The 12,515-nt window shown below is 39.2% G+C and overlaps 1 long non-coding RNA gene across 1 annotated transcript; it reads left to right on the top strand.

The window, feature by feature from the left end:
* The first annotated feature begins 205 nt into the window (after positions 1-205).
* Positions 206-3,146, top strand: LOC109368478. The gene is made up of 3 exons (XR_002116550.1): positions 206-245; positions 1,089-1,136; positions 2,609-3,146. It is a non-coding gene; the product is annotated as an uncharacterized LOC109368478 (long non-coding RNA).
* The last annotated feature ends 9,369 nt before the right edge of the window (positions 3,147-12,515 follow it).

The raw sequence follows: 12,515 nt of genomic DNA, 5'->3' as shown, positions 1-12,515 counted from the left end.
ACAGTAAATGACACATACACTTGTACGGGAACTGCTGAATCAGAGCCTGAACTTCTGATTGATCACCTGAGGCGAGCACTGAGTCAGCCACGGGAGCACAGGTGAAGGCAATTCACCTGGGCTGCAGGAAGGGGTGGAGCCTGGCTCCACCTCTCCTAGAACCATTTAAGAGCTGACTGCCAGTAAGGAAAGATCTCTTCTGGAGATTCCCTTCTCTGGAGATTCATAGTAAGTCCAGGATACAGGTAAGTGTTCTAACTATTCTGTTTTGGAATAACTGCATAGCTAAACTCTAGTACATTTTGTAACTATATCATCTGTACATTCGCTGATTATACAACACTGAAACACAGCCAACCAAAAGGGGTGCTCTACCTTCACATCACTTATTTTCTCCTTCTTCCCAATCCTTATCGGCCTGTAATAGCTCATATACTGAATTGAGGAAGAACTCCACATGAAACTTGAACAAAAAAAAGAAAGCTATTCTATAACACAATTTTGGGAACTTTAGCAAGTGTGCACACAGGCTTCCTGCCAGCCCTATGCATTGCCAAAAGTGCTTCTGTGAGAACCACTTAGCTAATCATGTTTTAAGATGCATAGAAAAGGCCTGCTGACTCAGTATGACCAGACCAACGCTCCCAGCCACACTCTATTTCAGCAAAAAACAGACATGTCGGCAAGGAAGAAATAATCATTCTTCTCCTCCAGCCAGTCATGTCTTTCATTCAAAACATAAACTCTTCACTACTTACTTGCTGATTCCTTATCTTTATTTGGCAGTTAAGAATCCAGCCCTTAGGCTGGCACTTGTGCTCTGGTCCATCACAGACCATCACAGAATGGTCACAGTGATCTTCCAGGCCTTCAGTGGAGCTATGCACCCAACAATGCTAGTGCTCTGCAAATCATTGGCAGACATTTCAAGTCAAGTGCAAATGACTGATGGCATGTTATAAATGGTGGTGTAAGTGAACGTAGAGAAGCTGTACCAGAGTACATAAAGTTGTTAAAGAATCCTACCCTATAAAACAGTTGTAATCAGTGCCCTGACTTGTAGTCTAATATGCAACATACCTCTGCAGGGTTTTCTTCTTTTCTGTTCCAAGAATAAGCCACAGAGGTTCTGGAAGGTAAGTGTACGTACACCAACACAACTTGGGGTTGACATCAATTTAACCAGGGTATGTGGTTGAGCTGCGTGTCTTGTCTTTTTAGTCTTGGAAGTATCAAAACACATCATTCTTCTGGAAAGAGGAAAAAAAAAAAATGATAATCCGGTCAGATAATGAGAATGAGAACATAAACTGCTCAGATGAAAATGTCAGCACAAACACTTGGTCTGAAATAGAGGGTCCTAATCACTGGAACTGATGGATAGGAAGAGAACCGTTTCAAATCTGACAAAGCAAAATGTAATTATTATCAAAGTGGTGAGAGGGCAGGTAAATGACTTGCCCCCAAATTAAAAAAGTCAAACCTAGTTAATTATATCTCAGCTAATAAAAACAGCAGTGATAAGACTGTTACAGATTGGTGAAAAATTAATGAAGTCTTTAATGAACTTCATGGCAAATTATATAAATCAGAGCTAACTTAATAAAAGCCCGGAAGAATTTTAGCAGCGATTAGATTTTCCAACTGCTGAAAGATAAAGGAAATAACTCTACTAAAATCCTCTATCCTCTATTAGAAGATTCTGGAAATCATTAAACTAGTGGAAACAGTGCCAACGACTGACAGGTTCAATACACCATTAATTAACTCAGCTTAGAAATTCCTTTTTAAATGTCCACCCCCCCCAAACTGACCAGAGTATTTCAAAATTTCTGCATATCAAGCAACTAAATCAATGTTTCTTTTTTGATGAATGCAAGGAAAGAGGCGAGTCAGATTCAAGACCAGGATTCCTTCCAGCACTACTGTGAGATAATTTTGCGTTATATGTCTAGGTGTTTAGACGTAGAAAAACTTGGAAATGGGCAGCAATTTCAACAGATAGAATTAGGAACAGAGCAATACTTTGAAAGGCACAGACAGTGGTTGGAGCTTAATTTCCATTACATGTCAGGATGTTTAGAACACTTAATTTTCCATCTTGCCTCTGACACTCTACTTAAACTTAAGAAATGTTATCTTGGAAACAGATTAAGAGAGGAGCCTAGGCCCCCTGCAGGTTTTTCTAATTTATATTAATTATGAGGGAATAGTAAGGGAACAGGAAGAAGAAAAAAAAAAAAAAGAATGTGTCCCATCTCTTAAATCATGCCAAGAAGGCTTGAGCCAAATTAGTCACATAAGGATCAGAAGCCAAGGTCATAAGAAAAACGTTGTTTATTTTCTGAATTTATCAAACTAGTGAAAAGAAATAGCTCTCGGACAATTTCAGAATTGCAGAATTGTATCAGAAAAAATATTCTAAACAGCAGCTATGTCTGACCCTGTATATAAATGCAGAAAATCATTAGAAGAGACAAAGATATCATGAAAGGATGAATGAAGAACAGGTTTTGTCTTCTTCCAGCAAGATGGCTCTGAAGTTCAACTGTAAGGACATCATGTAGTTTATAAATGGAATGACAACATATATTATTTTTTTTTTTAGAAACACTTTTTCCCTCCATATCACTTTTGCCACTCTATATCCTCAACAGCACCTGTAGTCAACTCACAGCATCAAAGATCCACAAGGCCCAGTGATGGCTGACTATCCTAAGAAAAGGAGGGCAGTAAAGAATTCTCCTGGGACCACTGCTGTGCCCAGGCACAGACAATGAATTCTCCTTTAAGACTTGTCGGTCTCATTTCTAATAAAGCTAAAAAAAAAAATCTTCAAACTATTTCTATATAAACGCGAACAATTTGTGATCGAAGTGTGCTCCATGCAGAACTGTGCTGTAACTATGGAAACTTACATGGAGGGAGACATCCACTGTAAATCTATAAGGATCTAATTTGGATGAGATTTAGTTGTACTAGTCACCGATTTATGAATATTCCAATCATGTAAAAAAAAAAAAAAAACACACCCTAGTTTCTAACAGCATTGTTTTTAAATAGGGAGCTCTGTGAATGAGAATGCTATTACCAGCATTTACACCGAACAGTTTCTGTATCTTATTTTATGATTCTTTTGCAACTTGGTATTTTGTAATCCTTTTGCTATAAAGGCTTGGTTTTCTTAAGCTTCAAGTACTCCACTCTTGTTTGTCCCATTATGTTTTTCATATGTAGACATCTGGTAAACATGTCTTTTTTTTAAGTATCTTCACATTCAACCCAGCTACAGGGTAAGCTCAGAAAAAAAAGGGAGATTCCTCTCATTCGCTGCTTCAGGTGCAATCTCTCCTTAAAATCTTTAGCTATCTATAGCCTCTCACCTAGGACAAAATGCCAAAACAGTGTTTCCTCATGGTTTCACCTTGTAACCTTTCTCAGTGAAAGGTTGGCCCTCCTCTCTCACTAACTTGAAATAGAACCTCAAATGGCAGCTTTGTTTCTAAGGCAGCCAACTTGGTGTTGAAGTTTGGGGAGTTAATTTGTGCCTGATAGGCTGTTCTGCCTACTTACAACTGCAATTTACAGTACATAGAAATATGTCTTAGAGTATAGATCTGAAATAAATTTCCACAGAAGTCAAATTTGCAGAGGACATTGAGGTTGTAGTTTATCTTTTTACTGTTAGTCTACTAGTGAAGTCAAATGCAGAAAGAGAATGAGTCATGAATCACCTAAACTCAACCAGCGTGTCTTAATGCCATAGCAGAAAAATCTCCCATCCAAGATATAGTTATTTGTATGGGAATGCATTGTACTGACAACAATAAAATTGATGTGTACCAAATCTCCTTTTAGAAATCCAGGGTAGCATCCTCAAAAGAGTACAGCTCTAGGGACAAATCAACACTGGTGGTGTGGGCTGTGAAACTGCACTCATGCAGCAAGCAGGAATGCAATGCAGCTAAACGTATTGGTAGCGGTGTGGGTTTTTTGGAGTGCTTTGTTTTGTTTAAAGCACTGTTCTGATCACTGTATGGCAAACAGCATCTAGAGAAGCCTTGGAAAAGACTTAAGAAGAACTCTGCCTTATGATAGACTGCAGAGTGATGTGAGAGGCTCTGGGGAGCCTCAGATTACATGCATCCGGTCTCTCACAAAGCACCTGTTTTCTGACTGTAGAGTTACTGAAGATTGTAGGGGCCGACGATATACTTTTCCAACAGAAGAGATTAGTCCACTTGTAACTGTTTGAGAACAAGTCAGCAAGCAACTGCTAAAACCTACCTGGAATGCCTCACGTAGGCCGGGCTATCACATCAGTGTACTTTAATATGTGAATTTTAATTTATTATTGATGAAAACAAAAAAATGAAAGATTCCCACTGGTCAAATTTGTCCAGTAGAAGGATACTTGACTATTCAGAGTTGTTAAAGGACCTCTTGTGAGCAATACCAGGAACGTTAACATAGTTACCCATTTAGACTCAATGAAAAAAAAAAAAAAGCTGTTTGCGCGGAAAGAATGCTTAATCCAAACTACTTTAGCCTTTACTCCAGTCCTGATACACCCAAGCATTTCTTCATGTCTAGAACCTCTTCATAGAAAAATGGAATGGTTGGGTTTGGAAGGGACCTTTAAGATTATCTGGTTCCAAGTCTCTGCTATAGGCATTCCCTCTAGACCAGGTTGCTCACAGCACCATCCAGCCTGGCCTTGAGTGCTTCCAGGGAGGAGAAATCAGATCATGCTTGGGATAGATTTGTTCCATCAGCTGCATCATGCAGCCCTGACAGCCTAGCTCTTACATTAACCTTGCCTGCAGGTTACAGGTCTGTCGGATAGCTTCATGGAAAAGAAAGAAACATCATAAATTTTCAAGGCAGTTACTGTCTTCAGCTTGCCACAGGGCTAAAAGCAATTAGTTGCGTTTAATCAAAATGGTTGTCTTTTAAACAACATAAACTTATCCTATTTTCTCATTTACCTTCCATTTAGTACAGTGGTTTCAGGACTATACTGTAGTATTTGACATTCTGACCTACATCTCGTTTTTGGGTAAAAACAGCCGTCACTCACTGTGATTCCCCTTTGGAAACAGGTATTCCCTTTTGAAATGGAGCATTATGAGCATTTGGGCATGTTTTTCCTTTACTTCCCCTCATTTGCACATAGGAAAGTGAAGATGGAAATTTTGAAAGTGTAACAGACACAGTGCATGCTAAGATCAAAGTTAAGTACATCAAAATATACCTGTGGCAGTACCTTCAGTCAGGATCTCATCAAGGTTTGTAAGAGCAAACTTTCAGAAGTGTTCTCCAGTTGAGGTTGCTTTCATTTTGCCACTTTAAGGCATTATTTTTCACAAACACAGAGCACTTACCACCACAGTTCCCCCTTACCAGGCAAACTGCTACTGAAATGCAGGTTGGAGCTGCTCTCTACCACACATGCCACAGAACAAGGAGAAAGACGTAAAGAAGACTGAACAGTGGCAAAATGGGGGTTCCTGGTTAAGGTATGTATTAGATCTTGTGTATTTTTAGCCAATTATTTCACATTTTCAAGTGTTCCTGAGATAAAGGAAAGTCTCTCGAAAGATGTCGATCCTTATTCCTTTAACTGAAATAGAAAAGAAATGGGTGCACTCAGTGTGCAGAACGGATGGGCTGAAAGAGCTTTCACTAAGATATAGTTATGGGGCACACATAAGTTAAGAACTGAGATTTTCAATAAGTCAAACCTTCTGTTTCTGAGAGCAGCCTGTTCTGAACACAGGAGACACTTTGTTCTGTGTGGTTCGCAGCACATGTACACGCAGGGCTTTTGCATGGGAACCTCAACTTCTGTTTCTTTCACAGCGTTAATAAAAGCCAGATCAAAAAGATGAGGCTGTGCTTTGTTACGGAAAACATAACAGTGATGCTATGAAAATTAGCAATGAGACCAGATGGGCTGCAGCTGTCAAAGGATGGAAAAAATATTTTTCCAACGGATGGAAAAAATTCCCTCTGCCCTTCCAGTCACCAGCCAAGGAAGCACAAAACTATGTGGAAAAAAGTTTCAGCTGCATTCTTTAAAACATTGCTCTTTCAATCCCTCTGCACTAATGTATTCAGACACCTGTAACTCCCCTTGGCCACCCAGAACTGACAAGTATCCCAACACTGAGCTGCCATATCTCAGTGCTGGGCAGAGGGAGGAGCTGATGGGACTGCCCCGGTTTCACACAGCTGCTCACTTGAAAAGTCACAGCAACCATTTCACAGCATATTTAATTGGAAGCCTTATCCAGGCTACCACCAGGCTTATCCAGCACGTGATTAAGGGATAAAGCAGTACATACTGACGCCTTCAAAGCCAGCACCTACAGTAACATGATTGCAACAGAATCTCAGATTTGTTAATACGAAAATAAGACACTATTTCCAGCTCTCAGTTATGAAAAAAATCTGGAAGGCCAGAAGGCAACACTGTCATAGTGCTGGAATATGTAAAAAGAAAAAAAAACAAAAACCAGGCTGCCTTAATTCAGACCCAGGAGTCATGCCCATCTCTACTACCTAATTAATTGTATAGGTGAGCTTGCAGGAAGTGCAATTATCTCTCCTTCTTGCTGAGTTTTAAGGTATCTGGCAAAGAGATGGGCAAAATTTTTATTTGCTTAGCAGGAAGTTTGCAATTCATTTTAATTTCAGGAAGCTAAAAGTATTTTCAAAATTGGCAAATAGTTTTAGACATTCTAAGGCAGAGAATTTTACAGGAAATGTTTCAAATTTGAAGAAAGGGACAAAAGATTTAGAAAAAAATATTTTTTCACATATAATTCTCCATTAGACCAACAACTTAACTTAAACTTTTTTGTCTTAAAAAAAATATTCAGAAGCACATTCTCTCTTTTCAACAAAAAATCATTTTCCCCATCAACACTTTTCACGTAAGCTGCAAAATCCCATCCCCATCTCCCTGCCATCCACGGCCCTGGAGCATGGTGCAGTTTGTTCCTGATATGGCAGCCACTTGTACATTAAAGTGCAAAACGCAGTGGAGATGCTCCCTGAACTCCAAGCTGTTCAAGTCCAATCTTGTTCTGAACACTATCCGTGACACTATTTCCAAATAACGGCTTTTTAAACTAGCAAAACCTCACCATTATAAATAGCGTTGCTGGGTGTTTGGAGGTGACGTGGCAAGGATATGACAGCAGTCCCCTGAGAGCAACATCTGCAGCGGCAAAGCCCTGCTCTCACTTGAGCAGCCATGTGCAGTCCTGCTGCTCAGGGCAGAGGCTTCTGGAGATCACAAGCTGCTACTTGAGCATCAAGTCTCTCGGAGACAGTGCAAACAGGAGAAAAGCAACAAATGGCAGTTGCTGCAAGTAACCTCAGTACATGCAGGTAGGGTTACTTCTCTGAAATGATGTATAAAATACAATAGGCGTTACAGAAAATAGCGAATGGGGTAAGGACCATATAACTATTGATTTGAGCTCAAGATTTTAGATAGCTTTGAAAAAGGTTTATTTTAAACACAAAACTTTCACGGGAATAAACATCAGTAAATGTTTATGTCCTCGGTGCAGTGGGAATGCTGCCTTTGGCAGGACTAGAAATGGTTGTGTGTGAAAAACATCGGAGTACAGCTGCCAGTGGAGAACTAACCGGGGTAGGCATCTTACAAGGGCCTCTAAGTAGGTTTTCTTTATATAAATATAATTACAATAAGCACATACGTTCTCGACAAGTTAAACCATCTCTGAATTTTTAAGATTTGCCGATAATCCATCTGCAACTCTTGCTAATATTTTTCTTCCTGTAACACACGTTCAGATTGCTCTTCCACTACTGCTAGAGTGGCTGTCTAACTCTATCTAGTCTGTGGAGCCTGAAAAGTCTACGGACTTCCAACAAATCTGTACTTCTCCTCTTTCGGGAGTACTTACTAATATTTCATAGTTGTGGAAAATAGGACAAAAGAAAAAACATTCTTTTCTTAATTCTGGTATCTAAAAGCACCCTTGTTTCATAAGGTTGGCACCCAGTGTCTCTGAATTGATCATTTCTTCCGGTCTTTGAATAGTTGAGTTCACTACTACAGGAACGAGGATGCAAATGATTTTCGATGACAGGGCCGTAATGCATTTTCATTCACACAGTTTCAAGCAAATGCTGAGGGAAACATAGCCGTAACGAAACACTTACAGAATATCATAGAAAATCTAAATTACACTCAGAGGTGTTTGAAGTATTCATTAAGGTGTACCACAATGCCAGATGTTTTTCGACCACAAAGACTATTGTGTCTTACTATGGATTTCACAACAAATTTTCAGTGGAGAAACTCAGTCAAACAACTTAATATAAAAGGATAAATCTTCTGTTGGTGTTTTGCTCCAATCTATACTATAAATAAAAAAAATCTACTGGATTTATTTTCTGAAGTATGAAAAGCAAGCAAAAAGAACAACCATGCATATTTGAACAATTTCTATATAATAACATAAAAAAAAAGTACAGGACTGCTCAAAAATGCTTCTTATTGCTTGGAGATTTCCCAAAATATTTCCACTTGCATTTTCACTAAATTAAGAGAAGAGTTACGAGCTCACTGAGTATTGATTTACCTTGATGCAGCATAGCCATAAAAAGTTTGGTGTTGAAAGCACATTAAGACAGTTCATTCTACTCTTGGATGCAGCTTTCTGTTGACGTCTATCATCAGTCTGGTCTTCTTTTTTTTATGAGAAACACAAAGGACACCTTCATTGGGTTTTAAGGTAAATAAAAGTAGAAGTATACAGGAGTGAAATAACTCACTTGGTATATGTGAAAAGCAGTCAACAGTGCTGAAATAAAATTGAGTGAACTCAATCTTATTCTCCATGCGTCAATGAACTAAAATGAAAACTTCAGATATCTCTTTAAAAATTACAAACTGCAGAAGCTATTTTTTTTCCTCTAAGAAGTCTGATTACAAAGTGTCCCCCACACAGAGAGACCAGTGGTCTGCAGGCTTTGAATGCCTAAGAGTCTCAAAAGCAAGACAAAACACGCAGCATCTACTCAAAGACCTGTGTTGATTGGTAGCAGTTACTAGTATGGTAGATTAGAAAACCTAGAAATAAAATTGGTTTCAATTCTCCTGTTTTCTTTCACAAGGCATTTTACTTCCTGTAAAAAAGAAGTTACTTTTTTCATTTTCAGTCCTTCATTAATGATTCTTCTTCTCTCTCCCCCTTGTGAGTAGGATACTGTTGTAATGTTAACATGCACAGCATGATGATTTCATTAAATGATTTGCTAAGACCTCATGCATAATCATCTCACTGAAAAATAATGAATAGTCATTTATGTCCTGCCAATTAGTAATGTACAATAATAAGGGCTGATGCTGGTTTAACCCTTACAGTGTACCTGAGTGACTAATGTAAAGTATGAGAGGATGCTTTGGAAAAAGTAGCTATTCTATGAATTATTCAGATAAAGCACTTTGAGTATTACGCATTAACTATATATGATCTCCTAATTAATAATGCAGTCTTTTGTCATATATCACTTGTACATCATTAAGAGACAGAACGTTGGGTTTTATTTTATTGTTGACATATAATTGCCAGCAGGTTTCTATCTGCTCAGCTATTTTTAGGTTACTTTAAGACATTTCCCTTAAACATATTCAAAGTTGGCAGATACAGAATTTCTATGGAAAATTCTAAGAGCTCACTTATCCCAGGAGAGAGATGATCGTATTATACCTGTACAGAAAGGATAGATTCTTTTAAAATTTCTATTATATAATTTTCTGTTAAAGTAATGAGCCTTTAGTTCATACAGTCTTATGAAAATATTTGAAAACTTCAACAGTTTACTACAATGAGAAAACGGCAAATGTCCTGTAGTTGTGGGTTAGCATATCTGATGACTTTTTCCTTAGGAAAGAATTTTTAAGTACAGAAAAGTTGACATAACTAAGCAAGAATGTATTTTCTTGACAATGAAACAGGATAACTCTTTCAAACCCCCAAATCCACAAGCTGTAACTTTGCTTGATTCAGCTGCCTAACCCAAAAACCAGCTCATAACTTCATTACTGAGGGAGCGAGTGCTAAGAACTGCTAGTCAGGACTTGAGGGCGACTCTTTCACAGCTTTGTAGGACCCTACCCAAAGATGCAATCGCAAACTTAAAAAATAGCTTCTGCCAGGAGGCTAATCAATATTAAACAGCTTTTAGCCTTTCTTTTCTGTAGTTTGAGGAGAGATTCAAAATGCTTTTGATTAATTCAGAAGCTGTTTCATACGATATTTTATTAACTTCTGCAAACTGTATGAAAACATCTCAAAACATCTCTTAGATAGCCTCAGCAAGAGCTGAAACAAGTCCCACGATTCAGCAGTATCCCATATGGTACTTCATATGTCACAAAACCTGCCTGGATCTTGAAAGATAAGGTAATTTTTTTCCTCAAGATCTTAAATTTGCTATACAGCAAACATCTCAAGTACATCCTCCTTCCCGGTTCTCTATCTTGGAAAATGCAAGTTTCATGTTGCTCAATTCTTACAACACTGTGAAAGAAATTCAATGCTTATCTTCCAATGACTGCTGCCTGGGGTCTTGGAACTCTCTTGATATTTGCAGGTGTGAACCACTGCAGAATATGACTTATGAACAATTAAGTACATAAAAACGTAGTTCCTCTTCCAAATGGAGATAAATAGCATCATCTCAAAACACCTCCTGCTATATTCAAGATCCTCCTAGATATTCAAGACCAGCCTGGACACTTTCCTGTGCAACCTACTCTAGGGAACCTGTTTTAGCAATGGGGTTTCAGTGGATGATCTCCAAAGGTCCCTTCCAACCAGGATAATTCTATGATTCTATAAATATGAGAGGCCTTGCTTGCCACTAATTAAAAACAGTTTATTTTTTCTCTTGCATTTACACATTATTTTCTGCGCTATCTCCAATGCCCTTTCAAAGAGAAGCATGGTAACATTGCTCTCAACTTGATAAAGCATGAATGAGGAATAGCAAAAGGATTTTTAATGTGAAGCCATATGGAATTCCTTTTACAGCATAAGCAGCTCTTTTTACAGCCTTTCTTGCGAAATTTCTTATTACATTAATTTCAGCATTGACAATGAGTGGGCATCAAATCTCTATGGAAACCAAGCAATTCTGGCAACAAAACAACTGCTGTTTCTTGAAATGGTGAACACTGAGAGGCATGGCCAGAAATAGCAGAGTCACATATTTGTCAGTAGGGGCACTTAATACATAAAACAATCACTTCTTTCTGGGCAAGCAGATGCTCCAAAACGTAAGATTGCACTGTGGTACAGTATGCAAAGTCACCACTGAAAAAGCAGTTTTATGCAGTGGTGCATTGCCAGCGAGAGGTAGCTGATGTTGCAACCAATGGCCCATGCCCAGAAATTTTACTTTCCATCTACAGCTGAAAGATAACAAGACTAAGTGCCGGATTCTGCACTTGAGAAAGATCCTGGTTATATATACAGACTGGGGAATGAGATATAGGAGAGCAGCCCTGCTGAAAGAAATCTTGGTTGACAGCGAGTTGAACAGGAATCAACCGTGTGCTCAGGTAGCCAGGAAGGCCAATCACATCCGGGGGTGCATCAAGAACAATGCTGCTAGCCAGTCAAGTGAAGTGATTGTCCCACTCTACATTGCACTGGTGCAGCCTCACATCTAGTACTGTGCAGTACCTCCAGCAGGTTTGGGATCCACAGTACATAAAGGACATAAAACTACTAGAGAATGTCCAAAGGAGTGCTAGAAAGATGGTGAAGAGTCTAGAAGGGAGGAGTGGCTGAAGTCCCCTTGTGTGCTCAGCCCAGAGAAGAGGCGGCTGAGGGGAGGCCTCATTGTGGCCCGTGGCTTCCTCATGATGGGGAATGCTGGGACAGGGGCTGGTCTCTGCTCTCTGGTAACAGGGATAGAACCCAAGGGAATAGCGTGAAGCTGCAGCAGGAGAGGGTCAGGTTGGATATCACATTTACTGAGAGAGTGGTCAGGCACTGGAACAGGCTTCCCAAGGAACTGGTCATGGCACCGAACTTGCTGGAGTTCAAGAAGTGCCTGGATGACACTTTCAGATACATGCTCTGATTTTGGATTGCGTGGTCCTGCGTGCAGCCAGGAGTTGACTTCATGGTCCATGGCTTCTATGATTCCATAAAAAGTCACGTACAAAATCAGTGCTGGTTTCATAATCAAAAGATTATGAAAGTGACTATTATCAACAAACCTTATTCTGTGTCTTATAAAATTGGGCCACTACCATGCACAGCTTGCTGAGACATTAAACGCAATTACCCGAAGAAGTGCTTGGTAAAGAACTACCAGATGATAGGCATTCAAGGAACTTACACATGTCTGTGTGTAACCGCGTAATTGGAATGATGATAAACTAACATTTTTACCTGGAAAACTCAAGAACTCACTAATAGCGGCTTATTTGCAAGAAACACATCAAAATTTAACAA

The sequence above is a fragment of the Meleagris gallopavo genome, chromosome 7 (assembly GCF_000146605.3).
Source record: "Meleagris gallopavo isolate NT-WF06-2002-E0010 breed Aviagen turkey brand Nicholas breeding stock chromosome 7, Turkey_5.1, whole genome shotgun sequence".
NCBI lineage: Eukaryota > Metazoa > Chordata > Aves > Galliformes > Phasianidae > Meleagris > Meleagris gallopavo.
This window is presented reverse-complemented; position numbering and strand designations above follow the sequence as displayed.